This window comes from Primulina eburnea, unplaced genomic scaffold (genome assembly GCF_022965805.1).
Source record: "Primulina eburnea isolate SZY01 unplaced genomic scaffold, ASM2296580v1 ctg1095, whole genome shotgun sequence".
Classification (NCBI taxonomy): domain Eukaryota; kingdom Viridiplantae; phylum Streptophyta; class Magnoliopsida; order Lamiales; family Gesneriaceae; genus Primulina; species Primulina eburnea.
The window spans coordinates 363268-374663 of record NW_027330641.1 but is presented as its reverse complement, the minus strand read 5'-3'; the positions used below and the strand labels follow the sequence as shown (position 1 = coordinate 374663).

The 11396-nt window shown below is 38.6% G+C and overlaps 2 long non-coding RNA genes across 2 annotated transcripts; both read left to right on the top strand.

The window, feature by feature from the left end:
• Nucleotides 1-1475: 1475 nt before the first annotated feature.
• On the top strand, nucleotides 1476-2543 carry LOC140820509 (uncharacterized). The gene is made up of 3 exons (XR_012115506.1): nucleotides 1476-1705; nucleotides 1846-1885; nucleotides 2447-2543. It is a non-coding gene; the product is annotated as an uncharacterized lncRNA (long non-coding RNA).
• Nucleotides 2544-5309: 2766 nt separating this feature from the next.
• On the top strand, nucleotides 5310-6396 carry LOC140820508 (uncharacterized). The gene is made up of 3 exons (XR_012115505.1): nucleotides 5310-5539; nucleotides 5680-5719; nucleotides 6281-6396. It is a non-coding gene; the product is annotated as an uncharacterized lncRNA (long non-coding RNA).
• Nucleotides 6397-11396: the final 5000 nt, after the last annotated feature.

Here is an 11396-nt window from a genome sequence, read left to right as displayed (position 1 = left end):
CTAGCGACTTCTCTAAAGAACAAATCCGCAATGTTTGAAGCATCATCGGTTTTATGACAAGCTATAAAATGTGCCATCTTAGAGAATCTATCCACAACAACAAAAATAGAATCTCTCCCCTTCTTAGTCCTAGGCAACCCCAAAATAAAGTCCAGAGAAATGTCAATCCAAGTTCTTTTTAAGAATAGCACGCAAAAGTGTTCCCAAACTTCTATTGACAACTTCTGTTTGTCCATCCGTTTGAGATGACAAGTAGTAGAAAACAACAATTTTGTGCCAAGTTTAGCCCATAAAGTATTCCAAAAGTAACTCAAGAATTTAACTTCGCGATCAGAATCAAAGTCCTAAGCATGCCATGCAATCTAGCGACTTCTCAAAAGAACAAATCCGCAATGTTTGAAGCATCATCGGTTTTATGACAAGATATAAAATGTGCCATATTAGAGAATCTATCCACAACAACGAAAATAAAATCAATCCCCTTCTTAGTCCTAGACAACCCCAAAATAAAGTCCATAGAAATGTCAATCCAAGTTCTTTTTAAGAATAGCGCGCAAAAGTTTTCCCAAAGTTCTATTGACAACTTCAGTTCGTCCATCCGTTTCAAGATGACAAGTAGTAGAAAACAACAATTTTGTGCCAGGTTTAGACCATAAAGTCTTCCAAAAGTAACTCAAGAATTTAACATCGCGATCAGAAACAATAGTCCTAGGCATGCCATGCAACCTAGCGACTTCTCTAAAGAACAAATCCGCGATGTTTGAAGCATCATCGGTTTTATGACAAGATATAAAATGTGCCATCTTAGAGAATCTATCCACAACAATGAAAATAGAATCACTCCCCTTCTTAGTCCTAGGCAACCCTGTAATAGCCGAACCCGGTGTACGGTATGGTTTAAGATTTTGTATGATTATTGGCTATTTGGGTAAGTTTAAGTATAGTTTGGATGTTAAGAGTTTCGATTTATGATTTTAGTATGGTTGGTTATAGATGATGTGCAGTGTTTTTGTAGCGGCGTTACGATTAAATTCATGATAAATGGTATATTGATCCAAATGAGGTGAGGCCAATTGGAGTGGTTAGATAAGACATAAGGCTATAACTTTCGTATTTTGAATTTTGTTCAAATCATTGTGGAAGGTAAGCCAAAAGTGTCCCGAAGTGTGTCGTGTGATTCGACGTTCCTCCAGTGACACAGGTTGGGAGATTTAGCATAACTTTTTACTCAGACATCCAAATGATCTGAAATTTTGAGGGAGTCAAGATAAGACATAGAGCTACAACTTTGTAGTTTACCACTTTTTCTAATTCGGACGGGAAGAGGCGTTTCTGAGGCGATCTTTGAAGAAGCTGTGCGCAGAGTAAGATTTGGTCCGAAGGTGGAGCGCACCCGCGGTCATGTAAGGACCGCACCCGCGGTCTCAGTGGTCTAGAAAATGGTTTTTTTGGTCGTAGGCTTGGCGCTCCCGCGGTCCTTGTGTTGGCGCACCCGCGGTCATGCATTATTGAGGTATGGGCGAAGCTTTAAGTTGCTTTTTGGTTGAGTTGACTTCACTTTTCACCTTACCTTTCCTCCATTCTCGTTTTTCCTCTCTAGAAACAAGGGTTTCCTTCATTTCATTTCATTTCCTACCTTTGATTCTTGGATCTAGTTCGATTTTCGACTTGAGATCGTGGTTCTCCTTGGTGCTAGGAAGCTTAGGTAAGTTTTTGGTTGAATTCTATCATGGTTTTGGAAATGGCATGCTATAGGTTGGAGTATTGGTTGGTTCTATGGATTATTTAACTTGTATTTTTGGATATAGAGTTGATTTTGGTGTTGTTTATGGATTATTGTTGTAGGTGGTGAACCAAGAGCTTATTTGAGGTGTTCTATTGGGTTGTAAGTGGAATTTCATCCTTTTTGCTCACATGATATTATATGTATTGTGTTTTAAAGGTTTCAAAGTGTTATTCCCTTCAATTGATCCATTGTTATGTATTGATTTCATTGATTATCTATTGGAGGCATTGATGTCTCACTATTGTTAAAAAGGGAATACAAGTGATATTATGAGATTGCGAAACGACGGCTTTAAATGATATTCAGAGTTCAAATGTTTTATTGGATTGATTAATCATAGTCAGAGCATTGCATGCAATTAGATGATCATCGACCATAGGCTTTTATCCCCTCACAGTTATCGATTTATATCGATGGGATATTGGCAACCATAGTCACAGATACTATTGATATCAATCCAACCATAGAAAAGAGAATACCATCGTATTGCTATCTATTGCTATGCTATTGCTACAGTTATTGCTACAGTATTCATATTTCAGAGTTGATGGTATTTATGATTTCAAAGTCATGTTTTACAGAGTATACTATGTATCATTGCTATGTAAGAGTTCCACTTGCTGAGATTTATTCTCATTCCAGTTATTTCATGTGATGCAGATCAGAGTGGAGGCCCGGGACGTTGACTGTGGACAGGGAGTCATATGCATGCACCGTTGGAAGGATGATTTTGATGGCATGATCATAGGACTGATGTTTTGTATTTTATTATACCTTTTGAATGATCATGTATTTATTTTGGTTGTTAAATGTTTAAAGAAAATGTATTTTGAAACTCCTTCCATATTTTAAAGAAAATTTTTATTCCGCTGCGTATTTTATTTAAAGAGGTCAGGGGTGTCACAATTGGTATCAGAGCGGTGTTCTTCGGACCAATGCATATGACTTCGTCTACTTTCAACTGTCCGGGTATGTTTTCTTGCATCTATCCGTTGTTATATATTGATATGTCTTTTGTGAGCACATTGTAGAGTAGAGGATGCCACCTAAGAGGAAAGCTGTAGAGGGTGAGGATAGTTCTTCCTCGAGAGTTGTCGACGAGTTCGGCAAGTTGCTTAAAGAGCAGGCTAAGGTCCATAGTGAGCAGATTCAGCAGTTGCTCCGATTGCAAGGAGCAGGTCAGGGTAGAGGGCAGGTTGCTCAGGAAGTTGGCACTGATGTCATATTTTTTGCATTCAAGAGGATGGATCCGCCAGAGTTTTCAGGGAGCACTGATCCTTTAGTTGCAGTTGAGTGGGTCAAGGCTTTAGAGGCGATCTTTGATCATCTCAATTATTCAGACAGAGACAGGATCAGCTGTGCAGTGTTCTTGTTGGTTAAAGTTGCTCGCATTTGGTGGAATGCGACCAAGGTTGGAGTTGATGTCTCGACACTGACGTGGTCAGAGTTTACAGATTTGTTCTATGACAAGTATTTCCCCGACGCACTTAGAGCGAGGAAGGTTACGGAGTTCTTGGAGCTTAGACAGGGGAGTATGGATGTTGGTGAGTATATTTTGAAGTTTGAGGAGGGCTGCTTGTTTGCTCCATATATTGCTTCGAACGACAAGGACAAAGGCGCTCATTTCATTCGAGGCCTTAGAGCTGAGATTCGCCGTGATATCAATATGTCCAAGGCCGTGACTTTCAAGGAGATTGTGTCCAAGGCATTATTGGCTGAGCAGGACGAGAAAGACATTGCCCGGGAGAGGCAAGCGAGACGTCAGGCTATTGCTCAGAGGAGCCAGACTTCGAGTCAGCAAGGTGGAGATCGATTCAAAGGGAAAGACAAGATGGATTTGAGTTCTAGACCACCGACAGTCCCATCTGATCCAGAGAAGCCATTGTGTCCCAAGTGCGGCAGTCATCATTGGGGAGAGTGCAGATATGGCACTCATACTTGTCATCGTTGTGGCACGGCAGGCCACGTTGCCAGAGATTGTCCTCAGGGAGCCAGTCAGGAGAAAGTGCAGGGTCGTATCTTTTCGATGACCAAGGAAGATGATGGCGATAGGTGAGGTATGCTCGCCAGTACAGGTACTTCGCTGGTCCTTCCTTTTACTTCTTGTTTTGAGGCTGAGAGATTGCTGTGTAGAGGTTGTGTTGGATTTTTGGCTTTTATTGTTGATGTGGATAGTATGGTTAAGTTGAATATTGGTGATATTGATGTGGTGATAGAGTTTGTTGATGTGTTTGAGCTTGATGTGCCGGGTTTGCCTCCGGACAGAGATAGGGAGTTTGTGATTGCTTTGATGGTCCCTGGAATCATTGCTCGTTTATCAGCATTAGTTATTAGGGCTTTATTGGCGGACAGGATCCGTAGAGAGCAGACTGTCGAGGTTCAGTTGATAGAGATGAGAGCTAGAGTAGAGGATAGAGGTACCTTAGAGTTTAGAGTGTTTGGTGATGGTTTGGTGATCTTCAGAGGTTGTATTTGGGTTCCTGTGTCGATCGTGACTGATCGTGATCCTAGATTTACTTCAGAGTTTTGGAAGAGTTTGCATAGAGCTATGGGTTCGAGGTTAGCATTTAGTACAGCTTTTCACCCTCAGAGAGTCGGTCAGTCAGAGAGATAGTCATTCAGATTCTAGAGGATATGCTCAGGAGAGTATATTGCGAATCCTTCCCATGTTCTTCGCCACGAGCCATTGGACTTGACGCCGAATTTGTCATACCAAGAGATTCCGATTCAGATTTTGGATCGCACAGTCAGAGTATTGAGGAACAAAGATATCGGCATTGTTAAAGTCCTTTGGAGGAACCATTTGATCGTAGAGGCTACATGGGAACCAGAGGATGAGATGAGAGAGAAGTATCCCGAGTTGTTCGTGCAGTGACGTCAATTTCGCGGACGAAATTCCTCTAAGGAGGGGAGATTGTAATAGCCGAACCCGGTGTACGGTATGGTTTAAGATTTTGTATGATTATTGGCTATTTGGGTAAGTTTAAGTATAGTTTGGATGTTAAGAGTTTCGATTTATGATTTTAGTATGGTTGGTTATAGATGATGTGCAGTGTTTTTGTAGCGGCGTTACGATTAAATTCATGATAAATGGTATATTGATCCAAATGAGGTGAGGCCAATTGGAGTGGTTAGATAAGACATAAGGCTATAACTTTCGTATTTTGAATTTTGTTCAAATCATTGTGGAAGGTAAGCCAAAAGTGTCCCGAAGTGTGTCGTGTGATTCGACGTTCCTCCAGTGACACAGGTTGGGAGATTTAGCATAACTTTTACTCAGACATCCAAATGATCTGAAATTTTGAGGGAGTCAAGATAAGACATAGAGCTACAACTTTGTAGTTTACCACTTTTTCTAATTCGGACGGGAAGAGGCGTTTCTGAGGCGATCTTTGAAGAAGCTGTGCGCAGAGTAAGATTTGGTCCGAAGGTGGAGCGCACCCGCGGTCATGTAAGGACCGCACCCGCGGTCTCAGTGGTCTAGAAAATGGTTTTTTTGGTCGTAGGCTTGGCGCTCCCGCGGTCCTTGTGTTGGCGCACCCGCGGTCATGCATTATTGAGGTATGGGCGAAGCTTTAAGTTGCTTTTTGGTTGAGTTGACTTCACTTTTCACCTTACCTTTCCTCCATTCTCGTTTTTCCTCTCTAGAAACAAGGGTTTCCTTCATTTCATTTCATTTCCTACCTTTGATTCTTGGATCTAGTTCGATTTTCGACTTGAGATCGTGGTTCTCCTTGGTGCTAGGAAGCTTAGGTAAGTTTTTGGTTGAATTCTATCATGGTTTTGGAAATGGCATGCTATAGGTTGGAGTATTGGTTGGTTCTATGGATTATTTAACTTGTATTTTTGGATATAGAGTTGATTTTGGTGTTGTTTATGGATTATTGTTGTAGGTGGTGAACCAAGAGCTTATTTGAGGTGTTCTATTGGGTTGTAAGTGGAATTTCATCCTTTTTGCTCACATGATATTATATGTATTGTGTTTTAAAGGTTTCAAAGTGTTATTCCCTTCAATTGATCCATTGTTATGTATTGATTTCATTGATTATCTATTGGAGGCATTGATGTCTCACTATTGTTAAAAAGGGAATACAAGTGATATTATGAGATTGCGAAACGACGGCTTTAAATGATATTCAGAGTTCAAATGTTTTATTGGATTGATTAATCATAGTCAGAGCATTGCATGCAATTAGATGATCATCGACCATAGGCTTTTATCCCCTCACAGTTATCGATTTATATCGATGGGATATTGGCAACCATAGTCACAGATACTATTGATATCAATCCAACCATAGAAAAGAGAATACCATCGTATTGCTATCTATTGCTATGCTATTGCTACAGTTATTGCTACAGTATTCATATTTCAGAGTTGATGGTATTTATGATTTCAAAGTCATGTTTTACAGAGTATACTATGTATCATTGCTATGTAAGAGTTCCACTTGCTGAGATTTATTCTCATTCCAGTTATTTCATGTGATGCAGATCAGAGTGGAGGCCCGGGACGTTGACTGTGGACAGGGAGTCATATGCATGCACCGTTGGAAGGATGATTTTGATGGCATGATCATAGGACTGATGTTTTGTATTTTATTATACCTTTTGAATGATCATGTATTTATTTTGGTTGTTAAATGTTTAAAGAAAATGTATTTTGAAACTCCTTCCATATTTTAAAGAAAATTTTTATTCCGCTGCGTATTTTATTTAAAGAGGTCAGGGGTGTCACAAACCCCAAAATAAAGTCCATAGAAATGTCAATCCAAGTTCTTTTTAAGAATAGCACGCAAAAGTGTTCCCAAAGTTCTATTGACAACTTCAGTTTGTCCATCCGTTTTAGGATGACAAGTAGTAGAAAACAACAATTTTGTGCCAAGTTTAGCCCATAAATTCTTCAAAAAGTAACTAAAGAATTTAACATTGCGACCAGAAATAATTGTCCTAGGCATGCCATGCAACCTAACGACTTCTCTAAAGAACAAATCCGCAATGTTTGAAGCATCATCTGTTTTATGACAAGCTATAAAATGTGTCATCTTAGAGAATCTATCCACAACAACCAAAATAGAATCACTCCCCTTCTTAGTCCTCGGCAACCCCAAAATAAAGTCCATCAAAATGTCAATCCAAGTTCTTTTTAAGAATAGCACGCAAAAGTGTTCCCAAAGTTTTATTGAAAACTTCAGTTTGTCCATCCGTTTGAGGATGACAAGTAGTAGAAAACAACAATTTTGTGCCAAGTTTAGACCATAAAGTCTTCCAAAAGTAACTAAAGAATTTAACATCGCGACCAGAAATAATAGTCCTAGGCATGCCATGCAACCTAACGACTTCTCTAAAGAACAAATCCGCAATTTTTGAAGCATCATCGGTTTTATAACAAGCTATAAAATGTGCCATCTTAGAGAATCTATCCACAACAACAAAAATAGAATCCATCCCCTTCTTAGTCCTAGGCAACCCCAAAATAAAGTCCATAGAAATGTCAATCCAAGTTCTTTTTAAGAATAGCACGCAAAAGTGTTCCCAAAGTTCAATTGACAACTTCAGTTTGTCCATCCGTTTGAAGATGACAAGTAGTAGAAAACAACAATTTTGTGCCAAGTTTAGCCCATAAATTCTTCCAAAAGTAACTCAAGAATTTAACATCGCGACCAGAAACAATAGTCCTAGGCATTCAATGCAACCTAGCGACTTCTCTAAAGAACAAATCCGCAATGTTTGAAGCATCATCGGTTTTATGACAAGCTATAAAATGTGCCATCTTAGAGAATCTATCCACAACAACAAAAATAGAATCCCTCCCCTTCTTAGTCCTAGGCAACCCCAAAATAAAGTCCATAGAAATGTCAATCCAAGTTCTTTTTAAGAATAGCACGCAAAAGTGTTCTCAAAGTTCTATTGACAACTTCAGTTTGTCCATCCGTTTGAGGATGACAAGTAGTAGAAAACAAAAATTTTTTACCAAGTTTAGCCCATAAAGTATTCCAAAAGTAACTCAAAAATTTAACATCGCGACCAGAAACAATAGTCCTAGGCATGCCATGCAACCTAACGACTTCTCTAAAGAAAAAATCCGCAATGTTTGAAGCATCATCGGTTTTATCACAAGCTATAAAATGTGACATCATAGGGAATCTATCCACAACAACAAAAATAGAATCCCTCCATTCTTAGTCCTAGGCAACCCCAAAATAAAGTCCATAGAAATGTCAATCCAAGTTCTTTTTAAGAGTAGCACGCAAAGGTGTTCTCAAAGTTCTATTGACAACTTCATTTTGTCCATCCGTAGGAGGATGACAAGTAGTAGAAAACAACAATTTTGTGCCAAGTTTAGCCCATAAATTCTTCCAAAAGTAACTCAAGAATTTATCATCGCGACCAGAAACAATAGTCCTAGGCATGCCATGCAACCTAACGACTTCTCTAAAGAAAAAATCCGCAATGTTTGAAGCATCATCGGTTTTATCACAAGCTATAAAATGTGCCATCATAGAGAATCTATCCACAACAACAAAAATAGAATCCCTCCCTTACTTAGTCCTAGGCAACTCCAAAATAAAGTCCATAGAAATGTCAATCCAAGTTCTTTTTAAGAGTAGCACGCAAAAGTGTTCTCAAAGTTCTATTGACAACTTCATTTTGTCCATCCGTTTGAGAATGACAGGTAGTAGAAAACAACAATTTTGTGCCAAGTTTAGCCCATAAAGTATTCCAAAAGTAACTCAAAAATTTAACATCGCGACCAGAAACAATAGTCCTAGGCATGCCATGCAACCTAACGACTTCTCTAAAGAAAAAATCCGCAATGTTTGAAGAATCATCGGTTTTATAACAAGCTATAAAATGTGCCATCTTAGAGAATCTATCCACAACAACAAAAATAGAATCCATCCCCTTCTTAGTCCTAGGCAACCCCAAAATAAAGTCCATAGAAATGTCAATCCAAGTTCTTTTTAAGAATAGCACGCAAAAGTGTTCCCAAACTTCTATTGACAACTTCTGTTTGTCCATCCGTTTGAGATGACAAGTAGTAGAAAACAACAATTTTGTGCCAAGTTTAGCCCATAAAGTATTCCAAAAGTAACTCAAGAATTTAACTTCGCGATCAGAATCAAAGTCCTAAGCATGCCATGCAATCTAGCGACTTCTCAAAAGAACAAATCCGCAATGTTTGAAGCATCATCGGTTTTATGACAAGATATAAAATGTGCCATATTAGAGAATCTATCCACAACAACGAAAATAAAATCAATCCCCTTCTTAGTCCTAGACAACCCCAAAATAAAGTCCATAGAAATGTCAATCCAAGTTCTTTTTAAGAATAGCGCGCAAAAGTGTTCCCAAAGTTCTATTGACAACTTCAGTTCGTCCATCCGTTTCAAGATGACAAGTAGTAGAAAACAACAATTTTGTGCCAGGTTTAGACCATAAAGTCTTCCAAAAGTAACTCAAGAATTTAACATCGCGATCAGAAACAATAGTCCTAGGCATGCCATGCAACCTAGCGACTTCTCTAAAGAACAAATCCGCGATGTTTGAAGCATCATCGGTTTTATGACAAGATATAAAATGTGCCATCTTAGAGAATCTATCCACAACAATGAAAATAGAATCACTCCCCTTCTTAGTCCTAGGCAACCCCAAAATAAAGTCCATAGAAATGTCAATCCAAGTTCTTTTTAAGAATAGCACGCAAAAGTGTTCCCAAAGTTCTATTGACAACTTCAGTTTGTCCATCCGTTTTAGGATGACAAGTAGTAGAAAACAACAATTTTGTGCCAAGTTTAGCCCATAAATTCTTCAAAAAGTAACTAAAGAATTTAACATTGCGACCAGAAATAATTGTCCTAGGCATGCCATGCAACCTAACGACTTCTCTAAAGAACAAATCCGCAATGTTTGAAGCATCATCTGTTTTATGACAAGCTATAAAATGTGTCATCTTAGAGAATCTATCCACAACAACCAAAATAGAATCACTCCCCTTCTTAGTCCTCGGCAACCCCAAAATAAAGTCCATCAAAATGTCAATCCAAGTTCTTTTTAAGAATAGCACGCAAAAGTGTTCCCAAAGTTTTATTGAAAACTTCAGTTTGTCCATCCGTTTGAGGATGACAAGTAGTAGAAAACAACAATTTTGTGCCAAGTTTAGACCATAAAGTCTTCCAAAAGTAACTAAAGAATTTAACATCGCGACCAGAAATAATAGTCCTAGGCATGCCATGCAACCTAACGACTTCTCTAAAGAACAAATCCGCAATTTTTGAAGCATCATCGGTTTTATAACAAGCTATAAAATGTGCCATCTTAGAGAATCTATCCACAACAACAAAAATAGAATCCATCCCCTTCTTAGTCCTAGGCAACCCCAAAATAAAGTCCATAGAAATGTCAATCCAAGTTCTTTTTAAGAATAGCACGCAAAAGTGTTCCCAAAGTTCAATTGACAACTTCAGTTTGTCCATCCGTTTGAAGATGACAAGTAGTAGAAAACAACAATTTTGTGCCAAGTTTAGCCCATAAATTCTTCCAAAAGTAACTCAAGAATTTAACATCGCGACCAGAAACAATAGTCCTAGGCATTCAATGCAACCTAGCGACTTCTCTAAAGAACAAATCCGCAATGTTTGAAGCATCATCGGTTTTATGACAAGCTATAAAATGTGCCATCTTAGAGAATCTATCCACAACAACAAAAATAGAATCCCTCCCCTTCTTAGTCCTAGGCAACCCCAAAATAAAGTCCATAGAAATGTCAATCCAAGTTCTTTTTAAGAATAGCACGCAAAAGTGTTCTCAAAGTTCTATTGACAACTTCAGTTTGTCCATCCGTTTGAGGATGACAAGTAGTAGAAAACAAAAATTTTTTACCAAGTTTAGCCCATAAAGTATTCCAAAAGTAACTCAAAAATTTAACATCGCGACCAGAAACAATAGTCCTAGGCATGCCATGCAACCTAACGACTTCTCTAAAGAAAAAATCCGCAATGTTTGAAGCATCATCGGTTTTATCACAAGCTATAAAATGTGACATCATAGGGAATCTATCCACAACAACAAAAATAGAATCCCTCCATTCTTAGTCCTAGGCAACCCCAAAATAAAGTCCATAGAAATGTCAATCCAAGTTCTTTTTAAGAGTAGCACGCAAAGGTGTTCTCAAAGTTCTATTGACAACTTCATTTTGTCCATCCGTAGGAGGATGACAAGTAGTAGAAAACAACAATTTTGTGCCAAGTTTAGCCCATAAATTCTTCCAAAAGTAACTCAAGAATTTATCATCGCGACCAGAAACAATAGTCCTAGGCATGCCATGCAACCTAACGACTTCTCTAAAGAAAAAATCCGCAATGTTTGAAGCATCATCGGTTTTATCACAAGCTATAAAATGTGCCATCATAGAGAATCTATCCACAACAACAAAAATAGAATCCCTCCCTTACTTAGTCCTAGGCAACTCCAAAATAAAGTCCATAGAAATGTCAATCCAAGTTCTTTTTAAGAGTAGCACGCAAAAGTGTTCTCAAAGTTCTATTGACAACTTCATTTTGTCCATCCGTTTGAGAATGACAGGTAGTAGAAAACAACAATTTTGTGC